Source organism: Carettochelys insculpta, chromosome 18 (genome assembly GCF_033958435.1).
Source record: "Carettochelys insculpta isolate YL-2023 chromosome 18, ASM3395843v1, whole genome shotgun sequence".
Classification (NCBI taxonomy): domain Eukaryota; kingdom Metazoa; phylum Chordata; order Testudines; family Carettochelyidae; genus Carettochelys; species Carettochelys insculpta.
Genome location: NC_134154.1, coordinates 30,706,762 through 30,731,877, shown reverse-complemented (window position 1 = coordinate 30,731,877; position 25,116 = coordinate 30,706,762). Strand labels below are relative to the sequence as shown.

The window sequence follows — 25,116 nt, the reverse complement described above, 5'->3', positions numbered from 1 at the left end:
AATCAGAAGATTACAGCTGCCTCAGGGTCTGTTCAACACTGGATTGTTCTCGCGGTTTCCTATCCCCCCAGCCTTCCTCATCCTCTTTAAACTGCTTGGTGCACTTTTGGTGTTGGACAGGGGAAGGAAGGTCTGCGGTTCTGCAGAGGGTTGTGGCTTGAGCGTGGGGTTTGTTCTTTGCCATGGGGCAGCCGAGGGTTTCTAAGTATGGGCCAAGGCCCAGAACAGGAGGAATATATGACTTTATGATGCGTATGGTCCACGTTATCTCTTGGGCAGAGAAGACCCAGCCCATTGGAGGCCCTGCTCTGTAAGTCTCTCTGCACATGCAGTAAAAAGGGAGAATAAGAGAGAGACTATCGTACGGCGTCTGTATAAATCCACCGGCTGCCCACATGTGGAATAGCAGCAGCGGATGTCATCGTCTCATCTCAAAAACGGGATCTTGGCCTTGGAAAAAGTTCAGAAAAGGGCAACAAAAATGAGGAGGGATTTGGTGCCAGGAGACAAGAGATTAAAACCAGGGTTGTGGCTACTGTACATGCTCTCAGCTCCTCCCCCCGTGGTGTGGTGTGTGTAATGTTCACCTCTTCCTGCCAGCCACAAAGCGCTGTACACACCTGGCCAGCTGAATCCTGACAGCGAGTTAGCGAATTAGTCCCAGAGCAGGCAGGTGTCATACGGCTGCCATTCTACAGCCGCCGCGTGGTATCTTCGCCAAACAAAACGGCAGAGAAGAAACGGGTCTGTCCCACGCAAGCTCATCACCGAACAAACCATTTTGTGGGTCTTCCGAGCGCTGCAGGCCCGCTTCTCCCCCGTCCTCCAGGGAAGCGAAACGCAGGTGCTGCCGTTCCCTCGTGCGCCGTCCCCACCTTAGCGGGTTTTCACTTCTGAGCCACCCCCTGCCCCAGCCCCTCTCAGCAGCATCTGCGCTGCCAGCCTGCAGCACGGGGGAACATACGGTGCCTGCTGACTGCCGCCAGCGGAGCACTCGCAGGTTAGACGCTGGGAAGCGGCTGGCACAGGGCGGACCTGTCAGCACGGCGCTAAAGGGGGACGCGTGCGCGCCGGGCAAAGGCTGCTGTTTAAACGGCTGTGCCGACAGCGCACGGAAGCCCTCGGGAAGGAAATCGGCAGGGGCCTATCGGTAGCGCAGGCGGCAGCCGGCCCCGGGCCGGGGGGATGCACTTATCCGGTAGCACAGCACCCCAGAGCCCCAGCGGGTCCAGCCCCCGCCCCACGGCCCTGCCAAGAGCCAGCCGGGCTGCAGGGACCCCGCACAGGGGAGAGCAGGGCCGGGCCGCGCTGCACCGGCCCCGCGCAGCCCCCGCCCCTGGGGCCGGCCGGCCGGAGGAGGCTGCCCCGGGGATCCCGGCCCCTCTTGCGTGTGACGTCGCCGCGTCTCGCGCTGCAGCGGGCGGGAGGCGGCGGGAGCTGCCCGGCTGGTGAGTGAGTGAGCGAGCGAGCGAGCGAGTGCTGCGCGCCCCTCCCCCTCTCCCGCCTGCGCCCCCGCGCAGCGCTGCGCCCCCCTCGCCCGCCTGCCTGCGCCCCCGGAGCCACGCGCCTGTCCCCCGCGCTCCCGCAGGCGCACGTCTCCCTGCGCCGCCCTCGCCTGCCTGCGCCCCCGCGCAGCGCTGCGCCCCCCTCGCCCGCCTGCCTGCGCCCCCGGAGCCACGCGCCTGTCCCCCGCGCTCCCGCAGGCGCACGTCTCCCTGCGCCGCCCTCGCCTGCCTGCGCCCCCGCGCAGCGCTGCGCGCCCCTCCCCCGCCTGCCTGCGCCCCCGGAGCCACGCGCCTGTCCCCCGCGCTCCCGCAGGCGCACGTCTCCCTGCGCCCCCCTCCCTCGCCTGCGCCCCCCTCGCCCGCCTGCCTGCGCCCCCGGAGCCACGCGCCTGTCCCCCGCGCTCCCGCAGGCGCACGTCTCCCTGCGCCGCCCTGCCTGCCTGCGCCCCTCCCCCGCCTGCCTGCGCCCCGGAGCCACGCGCCTGTCCCCTGCGCTCCCGCAGCCGCACGTCTCCCTGTGCTCCCCCCCGCCTGCCTGCGCCCCCGCGCAGCGCTGCGCGCCCCTCCCCCGCCTGCCTGCGCCCCCGGAGCCACGCGCCTTTTCCCCGCACCCCCTTGCCGTGCCGCGGGCTGTGCCCAGCCGCTCCTGGGGGTGCCCGGCGCCGGCTGGCTGGAGCCCGGCAGGCTATGGGGCGCTGGTGGTGAAGATGTGGCCTGGGCTCGTTGTGCCCTGTGGCTGGCAGTCACTCCTGAGAAGCATCAGCCCTACCCGGCCCAGCGGCCTCACCCCGGGTCAGCAAAGGCCGGACCAAGGGCTGGGGGTGGGGGTGCAGCACGGGGCCCCTAAATCTCCTGGGCAGCGCGGGCAGGCTTCCATCTCCTCTTCTCCCAGAGCTTGTCTTAAGTGCCCCAGTCCCAGTGTGCTGGCAGCTGGGGCTGGAGTGCCTGTCTGGGCGCTCGGCACAGGGCACGCTGCATGCGTTTTGATCCCTAGGCTAGGAGAGGGAGGAGGAAGGATGGTGAATTTAGGGGGCCTTGAAGGTGCAGACCTGCACGGTAATGGTGGTATTTTTTCCCACTGACAAATTGCAGTCGGCAGCAGGCTTCTCTTTGCTGCTTTCATTAGCAAACGGTGCCTGCCGTGAGCAGAGGAAGGAGCAGTGCACCGGGGTAGTGTAACCTCAGAGTGTGACCCCACACTTCTCGTCGGTCAGGTTTGGGCTGTTGCCCGCTGTTTCTCGGCTGCTTTCCCTAGGAGCACATAGGCTGTGTCTGGAGTCGCAAATGTAGCCCTGACCCGGAGCTGGCGGTAGCGCCGTAGGATACTATCCTGTAGAGGAGCATGTGTGTGTTTGACTGGATTCATGCAATCCTCCCGTTTCATTCAGATTAAAAAGTGGGGGTGTGTACTTCTCTCTGATGCCCTAGCAGTGTTCCAGGACAAAATGCTGATTGGAATCCATGGTTGAACTGCTCACTCTTCCAGTGTGAATGTATGTATTTAACCGTGCATTGTGGTTGCGTTGCTCTCACATTCTTCGCAGCCTCATCTGCACACGTCTGCTGGGAGTCGGGCTGGCGACTGATGCCTGTGCAAGTCAGCAGACATTGGCTAACTCGTTTTTTAAAACAGAATGGTCCATACCGGTTCAGTGGCTCACTGATCAGAAACCAACCGTCAGCCATTCCCGCCTCCCCGCTCTGCTTTCCCAAAAGAAATAGAGGTTCCTTTTTGGCATGAGCTAAATGGTTATAAGCCAAGTTTAAATTAACTTCAGTGTGTCTACACCAGCGCAAACCTCTGTGCGATCAGAATATAACTATTTTGAAATGGAGCTAGTGAAAGTGGCGTGAGTTGGAATCCGGAGCCAGGGGTGCACATGACAGCCCTGCAAACCTGCTTAATTTTGCTTCTCTGTGTGGGCTAGTTGCCATTGATGAAGCTGACCGAAGCGTATTGGCAGCTGTGCTGCACAACCATAGACATGGGAACTCCCACAACTTTTGGGCGTGTGGATCTAGTAGGCAGGAACTGAGAAGCAGTAACAGCTGCGTCAAAAGCTTCAGCTTTGCCTTTTCCTCTGGAGTCTGTGCGTTGGGTTAGTTTCGACTGGCATGCCTTCCGTATGGACCCTTTCTCTTGCGAAGAGCAGCAGGTAGCCTCTGGCTCAGCAAGCAGGGCTGGAGATGCATGAAACTGGACAGCATCTCAGGAGGCCATGGGTAGATTCAGCCAGGGTGCCGCATGGGCACCCATTCAAACCTCATTTTGACACCAGGTGTCTTTGCTTCCCTAATGTGCTGGGCTGGAGTACTGACAGATGCTCACCTGTGAGCCTTTGAACCAGATTGTCAAGGCAGGGCTGGAAATCAGGTGTGTTCTGGCACATTTTACAATCTGTGACCTACGTGTGGGGGTCTTAGACCCTCTGCAGAGGGGCTGGAAGGTCTTACTTTATGACTCCAGCATGCCCATCCTAGTAGCACGAGAGCACTAAAAACACGAGTCGTTGGCCCTCCAAATCGTTCTCCTTTCACTCCGCTGCCTGAAGCGTCGCTGTTTTCCATCAGGCTGGGGAAATCTGTGTTCCTGTTTTAGAATCATGTAAAGCGGGAGTCAGCAATCTTTCTGAGGCGTAGGGCCGAAATTTGACCTTTTGCCTTCTCTGTACAGGCCGAGTGCCGGTGATACTTTTTAAAGTCACTAACAGTCCTACTTGCAACAGCTTCGTTAATAAATCAAGACGCAGAACTTTATTGCTGAGGTGGTGGTTGGCAGCATTAGCCGGTCTTTTGTTAATCTACAGGCAGCCTGGCTTTGCACAAGCTTCCAGCTGCATGGGGGAGGAGCGGCACGGCTGAGCTCCTGCCTCCTGTGCCAATGAAGATTGGCTTGCGTGCCCCGTGGTGGCTGATCCCTGGTGTAAAGCATTCACCGGGTGACTTGCGCTCTGGGGACGGACGTTAGCTTTCTAATTACCACTGCCTCCCGCTCTGCCCTGGCACGTGAGTCTGCATGGACACTTTTTGCCCTGCACTGCCATTTCGGAGATCAGGGTGCGAGTGTACAAGCATGCACCCCAGTCGCGGGAGACTGACAAATAGGCATCTGAAGAGTGCCTTTGCAGTAGTTCAGTCTGGCACTGCGTGTTACCTAGTTCAGCTGACTCACAAGTGTAGCCAATGAAGAACATGGCCGAACACAGCAGCCACCAGGGAGAGGTGACTGGCTGGCTCTCGCAGAGGATACATCTGGCTGTCGTGACCTCTGGGAGGTGACAGTGAACACACGAGGACCTGCAGCTTGGTTGGAGGGTTCTCAGAATGCATGTGATGTGGCAGCCGAACCAAACCTGCCTTGGAAGAGTCAGCAGTTTGCTGAGCACGATGCTTAGTTTTTAATTTAGAAAGGTGGTGGAGCGTCTGTTCAGTCCGCGAAGGAGGCTGGTTCGTGACTCCCTACCAGGTGGAGGCAATGTCGCATGCTGCTTTTTTCAAAGTCTCAGTGCAACTTTGGACCAAGGTGGCCGCTCTACATCATTGCTCGGGAGGGTCGGGGAGGTGATGTGGGCTTCAGCAATCTGACCTTGGTGGAAGTGCCTGGCCCAACTTTTTCCTTCTCAAGCTGCAGGTGCAGACCCCATCCCACATCCGGAAGCTGGCTCTTGAGCAGAGCAGCTCAAAAGTGCCCCGGGTTTAAAAGAGGAAGTTTGGCAGCTCTGGCTTGTGACACAATCGGTGCCTTTGGGCCATGCAGAGCTGCCGCTGTGTCAGAAATTTGGGCTTTATTTTCCCTCCTGCAGCTCAGCAGTCTCTCTCCCTCTTTCGCAGGCAGCCCTTTGAAACAGACAGGGCAGCTTCTGTGCTGTGTGCTAGCGTGGCTCAAACAGCGAACCTCAGAGAGGGCTCTGCTGCTTCCCCTCTGTTCGGAGTTCGTTCACCCCCCCGCCACCCCCAGCCACTTCCTCTCTAAATCTCACACTGAAACTCCACCTACATCTGGTGCCTCCGTGCTTTGTTTGGGCAGCAAGGCTGTGTGGTGAGGACACGAGATACAAATTAAATATATTCTCTCTGCAACTTCAAGTTCCTGGCGCGCGGCCAGAATTACCGCTCTTCTGTCTCCTGGGGCAGGTTGCCAGCCCTTTTCTCTGCTGGCTGCCTGTTGGTCACCCCCAATATGAACTCTGCCACTGCCTTCCTCGACGATGGGGATGGTCCAGCTCGTGGGGGATACTCCGGCATGTGAGCTGGCTCTTTGTCACAATGGGCCGTGGTGCTGCATCCACGTTCCTTTCTGTCGGTTGCTTCGCAGTCTGAGTGCCCTGTTCTTCTCCCTCTTCGCACATGCTCCTCGATTTACCCCTCCGCCTGACAGAGTTTGAGACTCGGCCGGAGGGTTTTGCATGACTGTGGTGAGTAGGATGAAGTGGAAAGTGGGGGAAGACACCCGATAACGTTTTTTCAAATTCCAAAAGCAGTGTGTGGCCTTGTTTCTGTGACGGATGCAGCCGTGTAGCTATTGCCTGGAAATCTCTCACAGACCAAGTGTTCCATGAAATGCCGGTGTTGGCTAGCATATTTTGAGTATAATTTTCATTCCTTTGGCTGGCTCTGTGTGGCATCCCCCAAGGGAACAGAAAGGGTACCATGTAACCCGCGAAGGTGACCAGTGTGGACTGGGTTCTGAAGATCAAATGTTGAATATTTTGCAACAAACTGCTTGGAACCCATCATATGGGAAAATAAGCGTCACACAAATCGGGGGTGGGGTGGGGGGTGGTTTCCCAGACAACTATCCCAGTAATTTCACATGCTGCTCATGAACACTTTGTAAATGAAGGTGAAGTGATGTTCAGTTGCTCTGAGGCTTCATACGGACAATGACCGAACAGGTTTTAAAGAGAAAATACTTAAATATTTTGGTGTAGAATTTGTGCTCGCTGCCACTCCTCATGCATGATAAGCTGTACTAGCACTGCGCTAAGGGGTTTTCCTGTGCCATAGTGAGCAAGACTGATAAAATGCACAATCAGCTGGAATGCTCAGTAACTGCTCTTTGGCACCTGAAACTTTCTGGGTGATTTTAGCACTAAGGACATGGACCTGCAGACTAGTACGAAAGGGGTGATTTGTGGGGGTGGAGCAGGGGATTAGAAATGGCCTGTAGCTTTTGTTATATTGTCTGCTAAACTTTTTTGTTTTTTTGTCCAAGGCCAAAGCGTGCAGAGCAAGTAGCCCTCTTGCATGACTAGTAACTGTGTTCGAGCAGTTTCCCCCACACTGACGGTAAAGGGTGGGAAGAGCAGACAGCTTCTTCAGTAACCTCTTCTGTGGCATTAGCAAAGCCCAGATAGCCTTTGGCACATGCATAATGCAAGAAGTCAGGAGGAATTCAGTTCCTGCTTGTGGTTCCATTGGTGCAGCTCTGTCCTCACTCCCTTGACTTCATGAGGACTCAAATCTCTCCCCAGGGGCAAGGTGCATTGATCAGCTCCGTAAGGCAGTGGCTGCTAACGCCCTCCTGTCATTTGGCAGGTAACCAACGTCTCTCTAATGAATTGAAGAAGCTGTTCCTGCCTCAGCCATTCTGTATGAGGCGGCAGCGGCTGCGGCTGTGTGGCAGGCCAGGCGTTACAGGGCATGTCACCTCTGTAAGGCTCAGTTGCTGTAGATGTGCACTGGGGACAGGGTTTTTCAGCTGTTCGTACTGAGCCGGGTGCAGTCTGTGCTCAGCTTATGTCCTGGATTCTTCTCGAGTGCCTGAAAGAAACACAGAGATGTACGTGTCTCATAGAGCTGGAAGGGACCTCAGAGAGGTCATCAAGTCCAGTCCACTGCCCTCAGAGCAGGAGCTATCACCATCCCTGACAGGGACCTAACCTGCCCCAGAAACTTGGAAGGCCTCCTTGAGGAGGGACCTCACAACCTGGGGTTTACAAGGCCACTGAGCTCTCCCTCTCCCCTTATCTCCCCCTCCTGGGGTAGCTCTCCAGCTTGTGTCAGCCCTTGCGGTCCCTCTGTGTTCTGCATCCCTCCCTGTGCTCCTGCTGCCTCTCCCCAGGGAAGTGGGGTTGAGGGAAGTGTGGGTTTTCCACAGGGGGAGTAGCGTTGTGCTCGGATGCCTCAGGGACTCATCCCCTTGGCTCCAGTTCTGAGCTAGCTCTCTCTGAGGGTGCTGAGGGGCAGCAGAGCTTCTGAATTTCCAGCGGCAGCCAAGTCCGTAGAGCTGCGTCGGCTCCCTCCTCACCAAGACTCTGGCTGCAGGTCTTTCCTACCGCAAAACTCTCGATTGCCTTTTAGTTCTTAAAAATTCCGTTGGTGGAGCTCTGGCCGGGCTGGAGCGCAAAGGCCGGCAGGGTCTGTGTGCGAGGTTGTGAAAGGATAAAAAGAGGGCATTTGGCTTAGGTTTAGCGATGCAGGGCTGGGGCCAGTTTTGTGAGCACTCCTAGCCGGAACTGGGAACCGCTGAAATGGGGCATCGGAGGTCATGCCTCCTTTTAAGCCTTCCGTGGGTTTGTCTCGTGCGTCTCAGCTTCAGTGTGTTTTGTGCCTCTCCCTCCCTCGTCACATCTCGCAGAGCCCTCAAGTCGGTGTTGTGGCGTGAAAGCAACCCCCCCCCACACTCCCCCCGAGCCGTGAGCCCAAGCCCTTGAGGCAGCTGCAGTGACAGTCAGTGTGGTGAAGGAGGGTGGAGATGGGATGTGGAGCTTTGCCACCTCCTGGTTCGTCAGAAGACACTGATCCCTGCCTGGTCGGTGCTGCGTGTTCTCGCTGTGCTATTTCCCTTCTGATCCCCCAGACAGATCTCTTGCTGGCGTCTGTCTCTTCCTCTGCCGTCGCTTTGTGCTAGAAGCCCATTGCGGGGTAAGTTAGCACGAGGCTGCCTACCCAGCAGCCTCGCCAGGGAATGGGCGCGTGTCCGTGGAATGCTCGTCGCCGACCCCATCGCCGCTCTTGCGGTAATTTTGGGGTGATGGAGCTCCTGGCAGCGGTCCCTGCGTGCGGGGCTGAGATGCTTTGCTGAGGAAGGATTCCTGTAGCTTGCCTTGCTGTTGGCCAGCGTTCCCTGCACGATGAGGACTCGGGCAGCCGCCCAGGAGAGATTCAGGTGCCCCTCAGCTGACTAGCAGAGCACCTACTCTCCTCCCCAGTAGGCAGTGTGCGTTTCTGTTGGTGGCGTACGTCCACAGGCAGAAGAAATTAGAGGCAACCCTGCTGCCTATGCTGCACCTGCTGTGGGCGTGAAGCGTTGAATTGTGTGTGTTGTTTTAAGGACTCAGGCAGACATGCTGACTCTCTAGACCAGTGTTTTGTAAATTTTTTGAGACCATGGAACACCACACAATAACATTCTTTCATGCACAACACCTATGAAAATATTCTTCAGAATAACTCATTAACAGACCAAAAATAAATAAAATAAAACAGCAATACATACAGCAAAACCAAAATGAAGTCATTTAATCAGGTGTCAGAGCAGTGAAGAAGTAACCTTGTATCTGGTTTTCATAACAGAAAATGTAGACCTTCGGTGTGTTTTTCCAAACTCTGGCGGCCCAGCTGCGAGTTGTTCACAAAACACTGCTCTAGGAGACAGAGGCGGGATTAGGTGAAACATTAGAAAATCCTACGACTATGCTGAATTTTTTTTGCCCCCCACGAGAGAAACTGAGCACTCAACAGGTGGCTTTATTTTGGGTACAGATGACTCTTCGGCTGGCCCATTATTCCTTCAGGAAGCTGATTGCCAGCATTCAGGGTGTAACAGGATGCTGGTTTGCGTGTGGTCACTATTTGGTTTTCTCACTTGGGGGTGTACAGCCCTGGCGATGTAGGTCATTCTGTGTGATGCAGCACTGCTCCAGGGAGCCTGCTCTTAGTCACTGCTTTCCATGCTTCGGCTCCCTGAAAGCTTGCAAATTGTCACCCTTTTGTTTCTCCAAAATACCAGCTTTTGTTCTCTGTCCTCTAGTGTGGGGACGCTCCTGGCAGGAAGCCAGAAGTGCAGTTCATCTTGGGCGCCAGGCCTAACCTGGGCTTGCACAATGTGGAGTGGGTTACGGAAGCTAGAAATTAGTTGTATGATAACGAGGGATTACAGCACTGAAGTGTGGCATCCCTTCCCTAGCCTTGGGGCCCGTAGAGGAGTGTGTGGGTAGGAATTCTCTCCCTGTGCGTGTCTCTGATCAGCCGGTTCCTTGTCCTAGGCTCTTATAGCCAGTGACTGATGACAAAAGAGCCTCGGGCCTCGACCCAGAGTGCTAAGAACAAGCAGCTGCTTTCCAGATTATCCTCGTGGCCAAGTGAGTTCAAAGCAAAACCTGAGACCCCACAAGCTGCTATGGCAGGGAGAGAGTTCTCAGCGGGGAAGTAATTGCCAGCAATTTGGTTCAGATTTAGATCCAGGAGAGCTATAGGCCAATAACCGTGACACTGTAATCGCAGAGACTCCAGGGATTTCTCCAGGGACCCACTTCTTCCCTGGCACTGGCGAAGGAGCTGGCAGAGGAGAGCATTCTGTGCCTGGAGCAGCGGACGAATGGGTTTGACTGGGTTAGTACCAGGGTGCCTTCTAATGTTCTCCATCCGTGGGCAGAATAAATTTTATGTGCGTCAAGGCATGTGCGGCTGTACACTGCTGCTAGAAACACAGGCTGCTGGCTGTAGGTGTCTGTGGGCGCTCTGCCCGTCAGCTGGGTGGGCTCTGAATCTCTCCTGGAGCACCCCAAGCACTCCGGCTTACGGGGAACACGTAGTAGGACATGTCCAGCCTTACGGATTTGGCAGTGGGAGGTTAGTAAAGATGGGCCATTATGGAATCCACAGCTCAGCTGCTCCCCTTCTCTCTGCCTGGAGAGGAGGCAGTTCTGCACATCACCCTGGGGGCTCTGGGGTGAAACCGGAACCAGGGCTGCTCAGCCCCTTTCGTCCTGAGCCCCTCCCCCTCCGGTGTTCCTGGGCCCGCCTGTGCCTCAGCAATTCTCCTTCGTAGCTGGGCACTTGGAAGCCAGGGCTGGCATTAGGGGATAGTGATATTAGGGGATATTGCCCAGGGCCCCACACCACAGGGGTCCTATGAAGCTTTGATGCCCAGGCTGGGGCTTCAGCCCTGTGTGGAGCAGCTCAGGCTTTGTCTTTCTTCCCTGGGCCCCAGCAGGTTCAGGCCCAGTGCTGCTCGCTGGCTTACTTTGGCAGACCCCTTGCAGAGACCAGCTTGCAGCTCCCCAGGGTGCTGGCTGAGAAGCGCTGCCCTAAAGGGTGCCTGGGGAGCCCCTTGGTGTGCATTTGATTTTTCACTGGGAGGAGCAGACAGCTGGCTCTGGCTCCTCTCGGCGGAGTTTGCGCCAGGTGTGTGGCGCCTCAGACTGGAGGAGAAGGGGATGTGTGCCAGTGGGACTGTCGTCTGCACTCAGCGGTGCCACCTCCAGGTTTGGACTCGCCCTTTTTGCACTTCCTGCACCCACGAGAGCTTCTGCCACGACGCAGTTGTTAGTCTCTGAGGTGCCATGCGGCTCCTTGTTGTTTTTGCTGAAACAGACTAATGTGGTTGCCTCTGAAACCTTTTTCTTCTGCATATTTCAGCTCTGTCCTGACTCCTCTGCAGAGATTTCCTCAAGCTGAACCTGGGGGTACGATTTTGAAGACCCTGCTGTTGTCCCCGTTTCTCCATAGGGTGAAGTCTTGGGTTCCTTCTAATGAATTCAAGGACATTTGTTCTGTGACCGTTGGTGGCCAAAGCAGAGAGCAGGACAGTTAATGAAAATTCAATACACTTATTTCAGTGCCTTTTGAAAAACCAGCGGTGGGTGTGTCAAATCACCATTTGCTGGAGTAACTGGTAGCTCCTTGCAGCTGTGCTTGTGAAGACACGCTCCATTCACAAAAGGGAAAATGGGCTTTATGCTCAATGCCTCTTAGTTCAGAGTACTGTGGAGCTGAACAGAGTGTAACAAGAAAGCAAGGCCGGGAAGCAAGTACTTCTTTGCTAATCTGTTCCATTCACAACTCCAAATGCAGAGCGGCTGGCTGAGCTGCATGTTGATTGAGTGTTATCTGAAAGCTAATTGCTCGGTGTGCTTGGTGCTGCACAACGCTTAGAGGAGGACAAGAGCCTTCTCTGAACAGGCCTGAAGACCTAAATGGACACATCACCTCTCTGATATTTTTGTGTCTCCCTCTCCCCACCTACTGAGGCGCTGAGCATTCCCAGCTCTGGCTAGTGAAGCTCCCCTTCTGCTGTTAACGAGCTTTGCAGAGCAGGGCGGGTGGCCAGGTGAAGGCCCGCTGTGGGCACAGAGTTGGGCAGACCAATGCCTGCGGTTCGGGGTTTGGTCCAGGCCCTCCCATTGGATTCAGCTGGGAAGCGGCGCAGCAGAAGAGGCAGGTAGCCCTCCGCAGAATGAAGCTACAGCAGATTGATCACATTCCGCAAGCCCTAAAACGTGGCTGCTGCTAGCTCTTGCTAGGTGACCAATGCTCGCACTGAGCCTTAGAGTTATGTGCTGAGCCCACTTCACAGACCGTCCTGCAGAGCTGTTTCTTTCCACTAGTGCGCACACCAATTCAGCTGCCTCTAAGAAGGTGCAGATGAACGGAGCCCAGTGGCACCACAGCACTTTGGGACGGACACTGAGGGGTATATGTTTACACACGTAAGTGGGGTGTGGGGGGCGCTTCGGGGAATACAAGTACCAAACTGCAGTTTGCTAGGGCTGTTTATTCTGGCTCTGCCTCTGACTTCCTGTGTGACATCTCTGTGTCTGTAAAACGGCGATAAAGGCACTTACCTTTGTAACATGCTCTGCAGCTCATGGACTTGACGGGTTTATGCCCCAACACTTCCAAAAAGTGTCAAGGCTTTTGTAGCGAGCTCAGCTGTCCTTGCCTTGGTTTTCCCCCCTTGTTAGGCTCCCGCACCCTCCCTAGCTGAGCGCCCCGGTGCTGGAGGCGCTCATAGGTTTAGGTGCATTAGCAGAGCTGTACCAAGCTGTACCAGTAGCTGACAAAAGGGTCTTTGAGTGGTTGCAGTTTGCTGCCTTGGGAAAGAAAAGATTTAGTTGTCTTTCATTTAAGTTTAGGTCTTTGGATTTTCTGTTACAGAAAGAGCCCTTAATTTGCAGCTGCCAGCTCCTGCGCATACAAAGAAGGGAATGCTGGTTCTTAATCCTCGGAATGTGGTTTGAAAAAGCGTTTGGCAGAAATAAGTGGTTTTCTCTAGCAGCCCCTTTGCCACCTCCAGGTGCACGAGACAAACCTTAGCCTTGTCCTTGGCTGGGGAAATCTGTCGATTTTGGGAAGGCGAAGAAGGGGGGTTCTTTAAAAAAAAAAGGCGAGTAAAGGTAAGACCTTTGTGCTGCATGTGAAGATGACTCAAGTGAGAGTTGCTCCCACAGCCAGAGCGATGTGTGATGGGTTCTTTCTGGAGTCCAGGTATTGGGCAGGCTCGGCATAAGAGAACTTGTTGAGCTTCACTGTAAGTTCGGTTTGGACCATGGCGGACTTTTGACTTGCCGTGTCAGGCTCTACAAACGCACGTCACCTGATACCCACCCCAAAGGGCACTGTCTTTCCAGACAGCAGAGAGCCATGTGTGCATAGGCACATGCTGCTTGGTCTTACTTGAGTCTCTGCACCATTTTCCTGTGCGGCGCTTTTTAGGGAAGGAAGGAGAAAGCGCAGTGGGGGAGATTGGTTTACCCTGCTTTACTTGCAGAGTATTTGCTTCTCTTCACTCTCTTCTTCTCACCCCACAGTTACTACATACAGAATATGTTTATACACCGGACTTGTGATTAAGTGCTTAAAGTGGGGACTGTCATAGCTGAGGCTTTATTTTGGTCAAAACAATGAGAAGTCCTGTGGCACCTTACAGACGAACAGATTTATTGGAGCATAAGCTTTCGTGGGCAAAGACCCGCTTCATTAGATGCATAACTTATTACATTTTTCTCCCATTGTTTTTGTGGACGCAGACTAACACAGCTATCCCCGGTACTTTATTTTGGTCAGCATCTTTCCTATTTGTTGGACGTTTTTCATTCCGAGAGGCAAGAAGCTAGACGAGCTGGTGTATTTGTTTGTTGGGGAGGAAACAGTCAGGGAGGGAAATGTTTTAACCTGTATTACTGTGTTATACCTGCTTGGTAATTCCTAAACGGCGAGCCCAGAACCTTGAGGGGACTTCGACTGTTCTCAAAATGGGCCTTCTTTGGCACTCTAGCGTCTGCCCCAACTTCACACCCACTCTGCCAATTTCTGCACGCCCACGTTTGGTGTGTTCTCATTCAGGAAGGTTCTTTGCATCAGTCGGAAGTTTCCTGCCAGAGGTAGGTGTCTGTCTTGGAGATGCTCTTGTTCTGGTCTGTTGGTTCTTATTGTGCCCTTGTCGGTGTAGGGTCTGTGTGTCTTGCAGCCACTCTGAGTGCTGTGGTGAATGTCTGTCCTGCGTAGTTCGGGTTTTCTGCTGGGGAGCTTTATGTTTGCAGTGGAGTGTTGTGTTTTGGTAGGATTTGGCGGGTTTGTTTTTAAAAGCCCACGTAGCTGCGTACAGTGGCTGGCTGCTTGAAGCACTGCATCTTGCTCTTGGAACTGATGTGGTTAGGTTTGTGGTGGTGGTGGTGGTGGTCCTTCATTCCTGGAGAAGGTCCTTCAAGTGTTGGAGCGGCCCCCAAGAGAGCTCTGTGTGACTCTCACAAGCTTTCCCCTGGCAGCAGAAAATTCTCTGGGCTGAAGGAACAAGACTCGTAGACAGTCGTCCTGCTACTCGTTTCCAGCTCTTTCGGTAGCCTGGGTCTTGACCACTGAGGACCGTGACGCTGTGATTTGGATTTTTTTGTGACCTGTGTTTTTCAGTGCTGTAGGCAGTATTCTCCTTCATTAACATTCTGAATTATTACAGCTGTGACTTTGCCAGTACTTGTATAGAATTAAAATACAGTGAAATTGGGCTCTTTGTGCCTCTGGCTGTCTTTTTCCACCTTTCTCGGGAGCTGTGTATTCTGCAGCGCTGGAAGCACAACTCATAGAGCCATTGGTCTGCAGCTTCCTTGCTTCGTCTTGCTGGCACAGCTGACTGCACTTGAATGCTCTGTTTTTGGGCAGCTTGGGTAAAGTCTTACGCAGTTAAGGGTACAGCAGGACTAATAGCCGGGAGGTAATGCCCATCCCAGAAATAATTGTTCTTGTACCTCTTCTGATCAGGCTGGCGTCCAGCTGCTAGGAGCATGGCTACTGCATGCAAACGACAGCTTTGCATAGGCGGCAGCAGCGCAGTGGTGGGAATGCAGCTAGGAGTAGACACTTCCTGCAGCGACGGAAGTGTTTTGGGGCGAGTGTAGGAGCGGGGGCAGCAGTCCACCGCTGGCTAGCGCAGTGGTAGAATCCTTCTCTCATTCTAGCCTCGTCTGCCCCGGGTATTGGGTTAACCCAACTCCAGTGCCAAAGGCGTGACATTTTTCACAGCCGTGAGCAGCGTAGCTAGAGCTGTCCAATTGTAAACTTTGCTGCGGCTGAGGACAGAGTGAGCCCTGCAAGAGAACTGGGTGAAGGGCGAAATCGGTCTTTCTGGGGAGACAAACTGGAGCAGGCTGAGTAATTCTGGGGGAGGTCAATGCAGAGAATGGAAAACGCAGGGTGTATGAAACAGCTGTGAACCCCTGCCTAGCCTGACGTCTCACGCTGGAGGGTACTTGGAGCAGCTTTCCCCAATCTCGCAGAGCGGAGGGTCAGCAGCACTTCAGACAAGCTGCGGAAGGAGGAGGAGGAGGAAATGGCTCAGGTCAAAATAGAAGAAACCAGTTTCCCAAACTTTGGGGCCTGACTACAGTTCAGGCAGGTGGGGAGGACGCTGGTGCTGATGGGGGGTGACAGGTCCCTTCCGCACGCTATGCAGCCCGAACTCTGCGAGCAGGGCAGTGAGGCTGATGGAAGAAGGCGCCGGGACATGGAGTTCCCAAAGCAAAGCAAACCCCTTCCGTTGTTGGAGCCACACCGATGAAGCGCCTTTAAAAGAAGAAAAGGGCTGTAGGGGTGAGAGTCTGAGGACTTTTCCCACAAAGGCCACGTCTGGGCTTCTTTCAGCAGAGCAGAGCTGGCTGGGTCTGCTGCTCCCGCAGTGGGCCTCCCGAGGGCGGCTGAGGTACTATAGAATCCTCACCTGGTTGGAAAGCCGAGCATGCTTTCCGTCAGCGTTGTGGAAATCAACCTGCTGGAGTCGTTCTCTGTCCCTGCACGATGCAGGATAAAGCTGTGCCGCTGTCTTCACTTGCAACAGGAGAAAATAGAATGGAAGACGGTGGGGTTTATTATTTCAAAAACGTTTTCATATTGAGCAGGGTAATAAAATGTTTTCTAATCACAACAGCCCTGAGGCAATAAACAGACAGCACGTTTGTGCTGTAAAATGTCTGTCACTTCCTTGTTGATTAGATTTGAAGCCTGTTACAACAGCCTGGCTTTGCTCGTAGGTCCCTGACTAGACTCTCTTGGGAGCTTGGTAATGTTCTCAGACTACTCATCTGTCAGCGCTCCTCTTGGCTCTGGGTTTTATCTCTCTGTATTTCTTAGCAACAGACTCAAGCATTTGAAGCCTGTGCTTGCCAGTCTTGAGCAAAGCCATCAAACTTGTGCTTACCAAGTATTTAAAAATGGAGGTGCTTACCAAGTATTTAAAAATGGAGGTAAGCCTCTCCGTACGTCCTAACCTCAGAGGATGTGCTGGAGGTTTCCTATCAGAGTTCCACAAGAAACAGCCTTAAAACCTAAAGTCCCCTGACCTTGGCAGTTCTGAACCATGCCCTTTGTGTTTAGCACGAGGCAAGACTGTTTCACTTGCAAAGTTGAACCTGAAAAGTGACTGAAGGAAACAGGACTCAGGAATACCATGTAGCACCTTCTGTCCTGAAGTGTTCCAAAACGTGTGCCAGAATGCAGACCCAGTCCTGCAACTGGCAGTGAACAGGCAGCCACCTGCCCCTTTGCGCAAAGCCCTTTGCAGGATAGGAACCTGCGGATCCAGCCATCCCTGAAGGGCAACCACCGCTGGGTCACAACTTTGCATTTGGACAAGAACGGAAGAGAAAACCCTCATTGAACTGAAGTTAAAGGAGGTGTTTCGATAGCTGGGATTGGAATTTGGCGAAGATGTCCTTAGGCAGGGCTTTCAGAGGAAAAAGACGGCAGAAACCAGTGCTTTGAATAATGGACACTTCATCTGCAATCTGCTGAACTTTAAAGTCAGGATGTTTCGGGGACTAAACAGGCCCTTGAACCCTCTGATGGTTTTTATGGCTTTACGGTGCTGTTTTTCTCTCCAGGTGATGGGGGAAAGATGTGCGTAGAGGCACTGGCTGTGCGCCAACCCATGCGACTGACTATCCCCAAGCCCCTGTCTAAGAGGCAAAGAAGGCAATCTGGAAAAAATGAAACACTTTGTCATCTTACGTGGGGGCTTCTGAAGGCGACGAATGCAGCTCGGTGCCTAGACCCCATGGAAATTCTGTCCTCCTGGAGGCCCCTTTGAAAATTCCAGGCACAAGCCGGCCACGTACTAGCAGTGGCACCACACGTTCCTGGCACTTTTTGTTCAAGGCGATGGCCAGAAAATAGTGCTCTCTCTGGAATGTTTGAACTTCGTGGGCTGTCCTCTTTGTAGCTGGAGTCTGTGGGTATGAAGGCAGTCTTGTGGCAGGGAGCAGCATTCTCACGGAATCTGGGCTTGGTCAGATCAGAGTGAAAATCTGCACCCATCTCTCTGGAAGGCTGTAAGAACTTGAAAACGTAGCTAGTGGCAACATCCATTGGGGTGGGCAGCGAACGCGCTCCTGGCCGTCAGTGGAGAATTCAGCGCTAACTTCCCTCCAGGGGCACAGAAAATAAATTTTCTAGTCTCAGCATTGGCCCAGGTCCCACTGCTGAGAAGGGCGACAAGACTCTGGGTGATTTCACTGCTGTTGTGGGGGATGTCCTGCAGACAGAGGGCTGTGTCTGCATTTGCTCAGTCTCTGCTTTCCAGGCTGGGGGCGGTGAGGTTCAGTGCCTTACGTGTGCCCAGGGCAGTGAGACACGAATATTGCTTATAGTTCTGCTCCCCTCTGCCAGGCCCGCTGTGTTTTCTGTGCGCCAGGGGCAGGTGCCCTCTGCGAGAGCCTTGCTGCTGCTCGGATTCCCTGCTGAAGCGTGTGGCTCGGACTCGGATGGCCCTGGTAATCAGCACAAGATTCGAAAACCAGCGTTTCTCTGGCACAAAAAGCCAACTCCCCAGTAATGAGGGCAGGGGAACAGACCTGTCTGCACCAGTACAAGACTACGCCTTTAATGTGTGTATTGTGCGTGAGCTCCCTGCCAGTGCAAGGCCAGACTGGGAGTTCCATGGACTAGTTTTCTCTGTGCTGCATGCAAAGGAGCCCTTAACAAATTTGCCGGCATCGGAGACACCCTTGCGCGGTGCTGCACTATGTTGATTTAAAAGATTTGAGCTGATAGCAGCTCCACAGCGTTGTCGTCCTGGTGTTGATTCCATAAGCAGCTACTGATCTCTTCTTGAGGTCTGAGAAACTGAACTTGGAAAGCTCGTCTCTCATCACCATGACTTGGCCTCGTGCGCCGGTCTCTCTAATAACTCACCTGGGGCTTGTCATGTTCAGAGTTATTTCCAACACTAAGCTGGCACATGCTTTTCCCAAGCACACAACAAACCGGATGAAATTAGTAGGCACCACCGGGTTTACTACAAACGAACAAGGGAAAGTGATTTTTCAGGCAACCCATTGTTGACCTGTGGAACTCATTGCGGTGGGATGTTGTAACAGCCTATGCATAACTGGGCTGGGGGGAGAAGCAGGGTGGCTCACAGCAACTGCCATGTTCTGCGTGGTGTGCCTGAAGTTCTGGAATGGATCGATGTCAGAGCCAGGGTACTGGATTAGCTGGACCCAGGATGATGGTTCTTCTAGGCGGTGCAGGTAGCCGTGCTCCTAGTGTGAGGTTGTCTGGCGCTTTCCACTCTAAGGCCCTGTTCTCAGTTACGTGTTAGTTTTCCAGCCATAGCCATTCAGGCTTAGATTTCCATGCTGGGTGTCTTCACGGTCTGATTAGTGGGAGGAGTCAGGTTGTATGATTCAGCCATCCCAGGGAACACGGTTAGAGAAAAACACATTGTCTTGTCCCTGTTCAAAATAACAGACTGGCTGGGTGTCTTTTTACGTTTAATTCTGAGAAGCTCTAGCACTTGCGTGTTACAGAGGAAGGACTTGAAATTTGGTAGGGTGACTCATCCTGGTGCTGTCGTGCTAAAAATTTGCCTTCACTTGTCCAAGTTTTGAGTCACTGAGTAGCCACAGCTTGCACCTGCTCTCCGAAGGGATTTGTTTGACAGTGAGATTTCCTGAAGAGTCCCTCTGCATTGCACAGGCTAGTGACTTTGAAAACGGTAATCCTCGTTGGTCGTAGCGGCAGTGTTTGGGCTGTGCGCAGGCGGGGCGTGCAAGCGCTTGAGGTGGTGATAGCTATTTGTACTGGTCCTCTCGTGCCTATGGCCTCCATCTCTTGTGGTCCCAGAAGAGCTGCGTTGCTGTTGAGTTGTGGTGATGAAGTCGGCAGTTCGGCCTTATGGTTTCAAACCGTTCATTTAGCTTTGTAAGTGGATGTTTATCCCCTCTGGTGTTTTCCAGGCCCCTCTCCTCAGCACTCAGCTCCCTCTCACTCTGGAGAGCTCTGCTGCATGGTAGTGCTGGGCATTCTTAGAATTCACTCTGCACCTCTTCTCTGTCTCTGCCTGCGTGTAGCTGCTCCTTTTGGAGCGAAGCTGCAGTTCCCTCTCCCAGGCCCTCCACTGGACTAACGGGGGAAGCGAGAGGTGAATTACGGCCCAGGGGAGCTGGAGGTTTCGCTGTGAGATAATTTTTGGAGCTCATGCAAATGAATGGCAGATTTAGCAGGGGCAGGTGTAAGGCAGGCCTCTGCAGACAACTCTGCGGAAGCGCCCCTTCTGCTGTTCTAGTGCTGGGCTCTCTGTCAGACTGGGCCCATAGCCACCGCAGTCTGAACACTAACCCTTCCAGGAGTCTGACCCGTGCCCTGAGCCCGGGAGTGCAGATAATTCTGGCAACGTCGGCACCCTGGTCCGCCTCAGCAGAGCCCTTTTGCTCTGTTTCTTTGTCAGCCAGAACACTGCCTCCCTTGGGGTTTATGGAAACCCAAGCATTAGCCCTTCAGGCTGGGATCGCCTCTCCGGAGGGATTGTCTCTTTATTTGCACAGAATCGTCTGCAATAGCCGGGTTCCAAGACCAGGAGGTGCGTGATCAGCATTGTCTACATATGCACTGGCTGCTGTCCTGGGGCTTGTCTGTCACGTGCCCGGTTCCCGGCTGGCTGGGGTGGGAATATGCCCTGTGCTAGCTCACTGTGTGCTGTCGGTGGACCTCATTTGTGCCCTTTGGCCTAGTCCTCTGTGAACAGGTTAGGTCGAAGTGCGTTAGTGAACTGCCGGTGCCTGTCAGCAGGGTGCAGGTGGGCCAGTGGTTCTCAACCAGGGCACAACAGCTCAGTCAGGAATTTCCATAATTTTACCACCGGCCACGTAAAAAGCGCGGGCGGGTGAGGTCAGTGCAGACGGTGATTTCCCACGGGCCGTGGGCAGCCATGCGTACCAGCCCCTGAAGGGAAATACGGTAGTTCTGTTCCCAGCGGTTCGGGGTATGATTACATGGCAGTGGGAAAGCCGAGAGAGGCGGCATGTGGGCGGTGAGAGTGCCCCAGGTGCTCTCCTCGTCAGAGGTCTGGTTTCACAAGCAAGCCGCCTGGGAGCGCGGCATGGCTTGGAGAGGTCGTCGGCCCCCTGCTGCGTGAGGGGCACTTGGCGGAATTCCTGTCCTCGGGGATGGGCGTTGCAGGGGGTGTATCATTCCGTCATTCCATCCGGGGAGAAATTACCCCAGACCTTTAATTCTGTTCCCGGGGGATCGGGGTGGGCAAGATGCAGCCTGCAGCCCGCCCGGCCCAGACCCTGGGGCTGCCCAGACAGCTGGCAGCTCCCTCGAGGTGCTGTGAGCCCCTCGGTGGCTGATGATGGGGGCGGTGGGGCCGTGTGCAAAGTTTCCCCCTCTGCCTCTCTAGAGGTGCGTGGTGCAGAGAGGCACACGGAGGCAGCTTCCCACTCTTCTGAGCAGCCTGGGGCTGCAGCATTCTGTCAGTGGCAGGCTCAGGTGGGGAGGGGTCACCTCACGCCCTGGTTTGCCACTTGCTGGTTGTTTGTTCAGACAAGCCGCTGGTGTGAGCCTCAGTTCTCTATTGCTAATTCCATTTGTGTGTGTAACCCAGCACCTCAGGGGCGAGGGGGAGTACAGACGCGCGGTGATCTGGCTCTGTCGCTTCTGAGCTCTTGTGTGCATTTGTTACAGGCCACTCACATGTCCCCAGAAGAACTAGCTTATGCATAATGCACTCCAAAGCCTCTGCAGTTGGTGAGTAGCTCTGAATTCCCCCCAGGCCTGGGAATTTGTTGCAGGAGTTCTCTGGCCTGTGTTCTGCAGGAGGTCAGACAGGAATGATAATCACAACCAAACACAGCCATTCTGGCGTTTCCGATGCTGGCGCTGGTAATAGTGCTGAGACTTCGGCCGCACGCTGCTCAGTGGCTAGAACATCCCGTTTCCGGTGCTAAGTACCCGGCGAAGCCGTAGAGCCAGCAGAATAATATCTCCTCTGGAGCACAAATGGTCTAAAACGACCCATAACATTGTTAACTGCTGGCGCTAGCAGCTCCTGGGCCATTGGCAAACTCTTTTTTCCTAGGCAGGAGTCACACTGGAGCTTACGCCTCTTATTTTCCTTTTGTTCTCAGTGGTTCAGAGCGCCAGCGTCTCTCTTCTGGAGAGCTGGGGAAAAAGTCGCTTATCCTGTGTGGCTAGTGACTCTTTGTCCGCTTCATATGTACTCCTGGCCAAACTACCAGGCTGTTGGAGTGTGTGAGAGGGCCCTGGCTGGGACTCTGATTCCCAGGGATCTTACAGGCTGTGTGTGCATAGGGGCCTGAGTTACTGGCAAAGCAGCTCCCTGCTGGTGGGTTGCATGAGGGGTGTCCGGAAGGAAGGAGATGTGTGCAGAAGTTTGCCGGGGCTGCTTTCCCCAGAGCAGAGTGGTGTGTGGCTATTCACTGCTGCTATTAGAACACCAGTGGTGCTGCAGAAATCCCTGGGGAAATGTGGGCCCTGACCTGGGGAGGCTGCAGCCTCCCAGCCTGAGCTCCCCCAGCTGCAGAAAGGAATGTGTTCCTCAGCCTGGGACGCTCTGGGGTAGGGTTTCCTGACTGGCTCTGGAGCGAAGCAGGCTCTTCCTTCCCCTCACACATCCGCTGATGGCCCCTGGCCCCATGGTACGGCACCGGCACCAGCACCGTCCGTCAGCTCTGCAGAGTGGGCTGGAATCCCTGCCGCATGGGGGAAGCAGAGGGCCTGCCAGTTAGTGCTGCTGAAACCAAGCGCCAGTGGGTGTTAACAGAGCTGGGAGAGCTCAGCACTTCTGACAGTCACGCCCGGGTCTCAGGGCAACCTGTCAGCGCCAGACTGGAGCAGAGGTGCTGGGCCCTGACCGCACAGCCCTGCGGGGAGCTTCGTGTGGGGTGGGCAGCTGTGTGCCGTCACCAGTGTGTGGAGGAGTGCACCATTGCCGCCCGTGGCAGCGGCCGAGGCCTGCAGCTCGCCTGGCTTCATGGAGCGGCTCTGGGGGGACGGGGGAGAGAATCCTGGAGCCAGGTGGAAACCCCCTTGTAGCCTCATGAGCCTGGAGGCTGTCTGCAGCCAAATGTCATGCCATGCCCGTTTGCCCCCCGCCTCTCCATCTCTGCCTCCTGGGCCTTTGCTCAACAGGCAGCTGGAGTCGCCTTGCGGCACCCACTAACTTCTTGCAGCAGTGACACTAGAAGCGTGTTCATCCCTGGCTTATGGGCACCGCATGGGAACAGCCAGGAAGGGATTCTGTGTTCCTAGACTATCTCAGCGGGATCCTCACGTTAGTCTGTAACTTCCGAAACAACCAGCTGTGCGGTGGCACCAGAGAGAGCAGCACATTTATTAGGTCAGGTGCTTTTGTGGGTAAAACCCACTTCAGCTGGGTTGGAGTGGAAGTAACAGAATCCAGGATATTTATAGCAGGGGAAAAAAGAGAAGGAAAACAAAGAAACCTGTCATTGGTAGGGCCAGTCAATGGAGCAAATTAAGCTGGATGTGACCCATGAAGCAGTGCAAATACCAAACTATCATAGAACCATAGACTCCTAGGGCTAGAAGGGACCTCAGGATAGTCCAGCCTCCTGCCCAGAGCAGGATCAACCCCAACTAAATCATCCCAGCGCGGGCTTTGACAAGCTGGGACTTAAAATCCTCTAGAGATGGAAATTCCACCACCTCTCTGGGGAACGCATTCCAGTGCTTCACCATCCTCCTGGTGAAATCATTATTCCTAATATCCAACATAGACCTTCTCCACTGTAACTTCAGACCATTGCTCCTTGTCCTGCCATCCGTCACTACTTAGAACAGTCTCTCTCCATCCTCTTTAAAGCCCCCCCCCCCCGCCCTAGATGTTGAAGGCTGCTATCAAATCGCCCCTCACTCTTCTCTTCTGCAAACTAAATAACCCCAAATCCCTCAGCCTCTCCTCATAGGTCATGCACTCCAGCCTCCTAATCATTTTCATTTTCCTCCACTGGACCCTCTCCAATGTGTCCAAATCCTCTCTCTACTGAGGGGCCCAGAATTGGACACAATACTCCAGATGTGTTCTCACCAGTGCTGAGTAGAGGGAAATAATCACTTCTCTAAATCTGCTGGAAATGCTTCTCCTAACGCACCCAGTATGACGTTAGCCTTCCTGGTTACATGGGCACACTGTTTACTCATATCTAGCCTCTCATCCACTGCAATCCCCAGGTCCTTTTCTGCTGTACTGCTGCTTAGCCAGTAGGTCCCCAACCTGTAACAATGCTTGGGATTCTTCTGTCCGAAGTGCAGGACTCTGCACTTGTCCTTGTTGAATCTCATCAGATTCCCTTTGGCCTAATCTTCCAATTTGTCTAGGTCACTCTGGACCCTCTCCTGCCCTCCAATGTATCTACCTGTCCCCCTAGCTTAGTGTCATACATAAATTTGCTGAGGGCGCAATCCATCCCCTCATCCAGGTCATTTATAAAGATATTGAACAATACTGGCCCTAGAACCGATCCTTGGGGCACCCCACTTGAAACCGCCTGCCAACCAGACACAGAGCCATTGATCGCTACCGGTTGGGCCCAACCATCTAGCCAGCTTTCTATCCATCTTACAGTCCATGTATCCCAACCCATACTTCCTCAACTTATGAGCTAGAATGTTGTGGGAGACTGTATCAAAAGCTTTGCTGAAGTCAAGGTATATCACATCCATTGACTTCCCCATGTCCACAGAGCCAGTTACCTCATCACAGAAGCTAATCAGATTGGTTGGGTCTGACTTGCCCTTGGTGAATCCATGTTGACTACTCTTGATCACTTTCCCCGCTTACAAGCACTTCAAAAGAGATTTCTTCAGGATCCCCACCATGATTTTTCTGGGGACTGAGGTACGGTTGACCGGTCTATAGTTCCTTGGATTTTCCTTCTTTCCTTTATTAAAGTTGGGCACTACATTTGCCTTTTTCCAATCACCTGGGACCTCTCCCAATCTCACTCAGTTTTCACAGATAATGGCCAACGGATCAGCAATGACATCTGCCAATTCCCTCAGTACCCTGGGATGCATTAAATCTGGACCCATGGATTTGTGTGTGTTTAGTTTTTCTAAATAGCTCTTAACTCATTCCTTCCCCACCGAGGGCTGCCCACCTCCTTCCCATACTGCATTGCCACGTGCTATAGCCTGGGAGATAACCTTGTCCGTGAAGACTGAGGCGAAAAAAATCATTGAGTACTTCACCCTTTCCCACATCATGTGTCACCAGGTTACCTCCCTCATCCAGTAACAGCCCCACACCCTCCCTGATCAGCCTCTTATTGTTAACGTGCCTGTAGAAACCCTTCTTGTTGCCCTTCACATTCCTTGCTAGCTGCAATTCCAGTTGTGCTTTTGCTTTTCTGATTACTCGCTGGCATTCTCCAGCTGTATAGTTGTACTCCTCCTTAGTCATCTGTCCAAGTCTCCACTTCTTATATGCATTCCTTTTTGAGTTTAAGATCACCAAGGATTCTCCTGGTAAACCAAGCTGGTTGTTTACCATATTTGCTTTTCTTATTGTGCATCAGGATGGTTTGTTCCTGTGCCTTCAATAAGTCTTCTTTAAAATACTGCCAGTTCTCCTGAACTCCTTTCCCCTTCATATTAGCTTTCCAGGGGATCCTGCCCATCAGTTCTCTCTGGGAGTCGAAGTCTGCTCTTCTGAAATCAAGGGTCTGTATTTTACTGCTCACCTTTCTTTCTTTTGTCAGAATCCTGAAATCCACCATCTCATGGTCGCTACAGCCCAGGTTGCCACCCACTTTCTGTTTCTCCTACTGGTTCTTCCCTGTTTGTGAGCAGCAGGTCAAGCTGCACACGGCCCCTGGTTAGTTCCTTCAGCACCTGTACCAGCAAATTATCC

General features: G+C 53.8%; 1 protein-coding gene across 8 annotated transcripts in view; it reads left to right on the top strand.

The window, feature by feature from the left end:
• Positions 1-1,399: 1,399 nt before the first annotated feature.
• TPST2 (tyrosylprotein sulfotransferase 2) overlaps positions 1,400-25,116 on the top strand; it is a 38,375-nt gene continuing 14,658 nt past the window's right edge. For 3 of the 8 annotated variants that reach the window (XM_075012966.1, XM_075012972.1, XM_075012969.1), the window contains exon 1: positions 11,091-12,160. The gene's annotated coding sequence lies outside the window, so the exon portion shown is untranslated. Of the gene's footprint in view, positions 1,449-5,783; positions 5,921-11,090; positions 12,161-25,116 lie in introns of those variants that run through there. The other 5 variants (XM_075012965.1, XM_075012964.1, XM_075012967.1 and 2 more) reach the window with 3 other exon arrangements.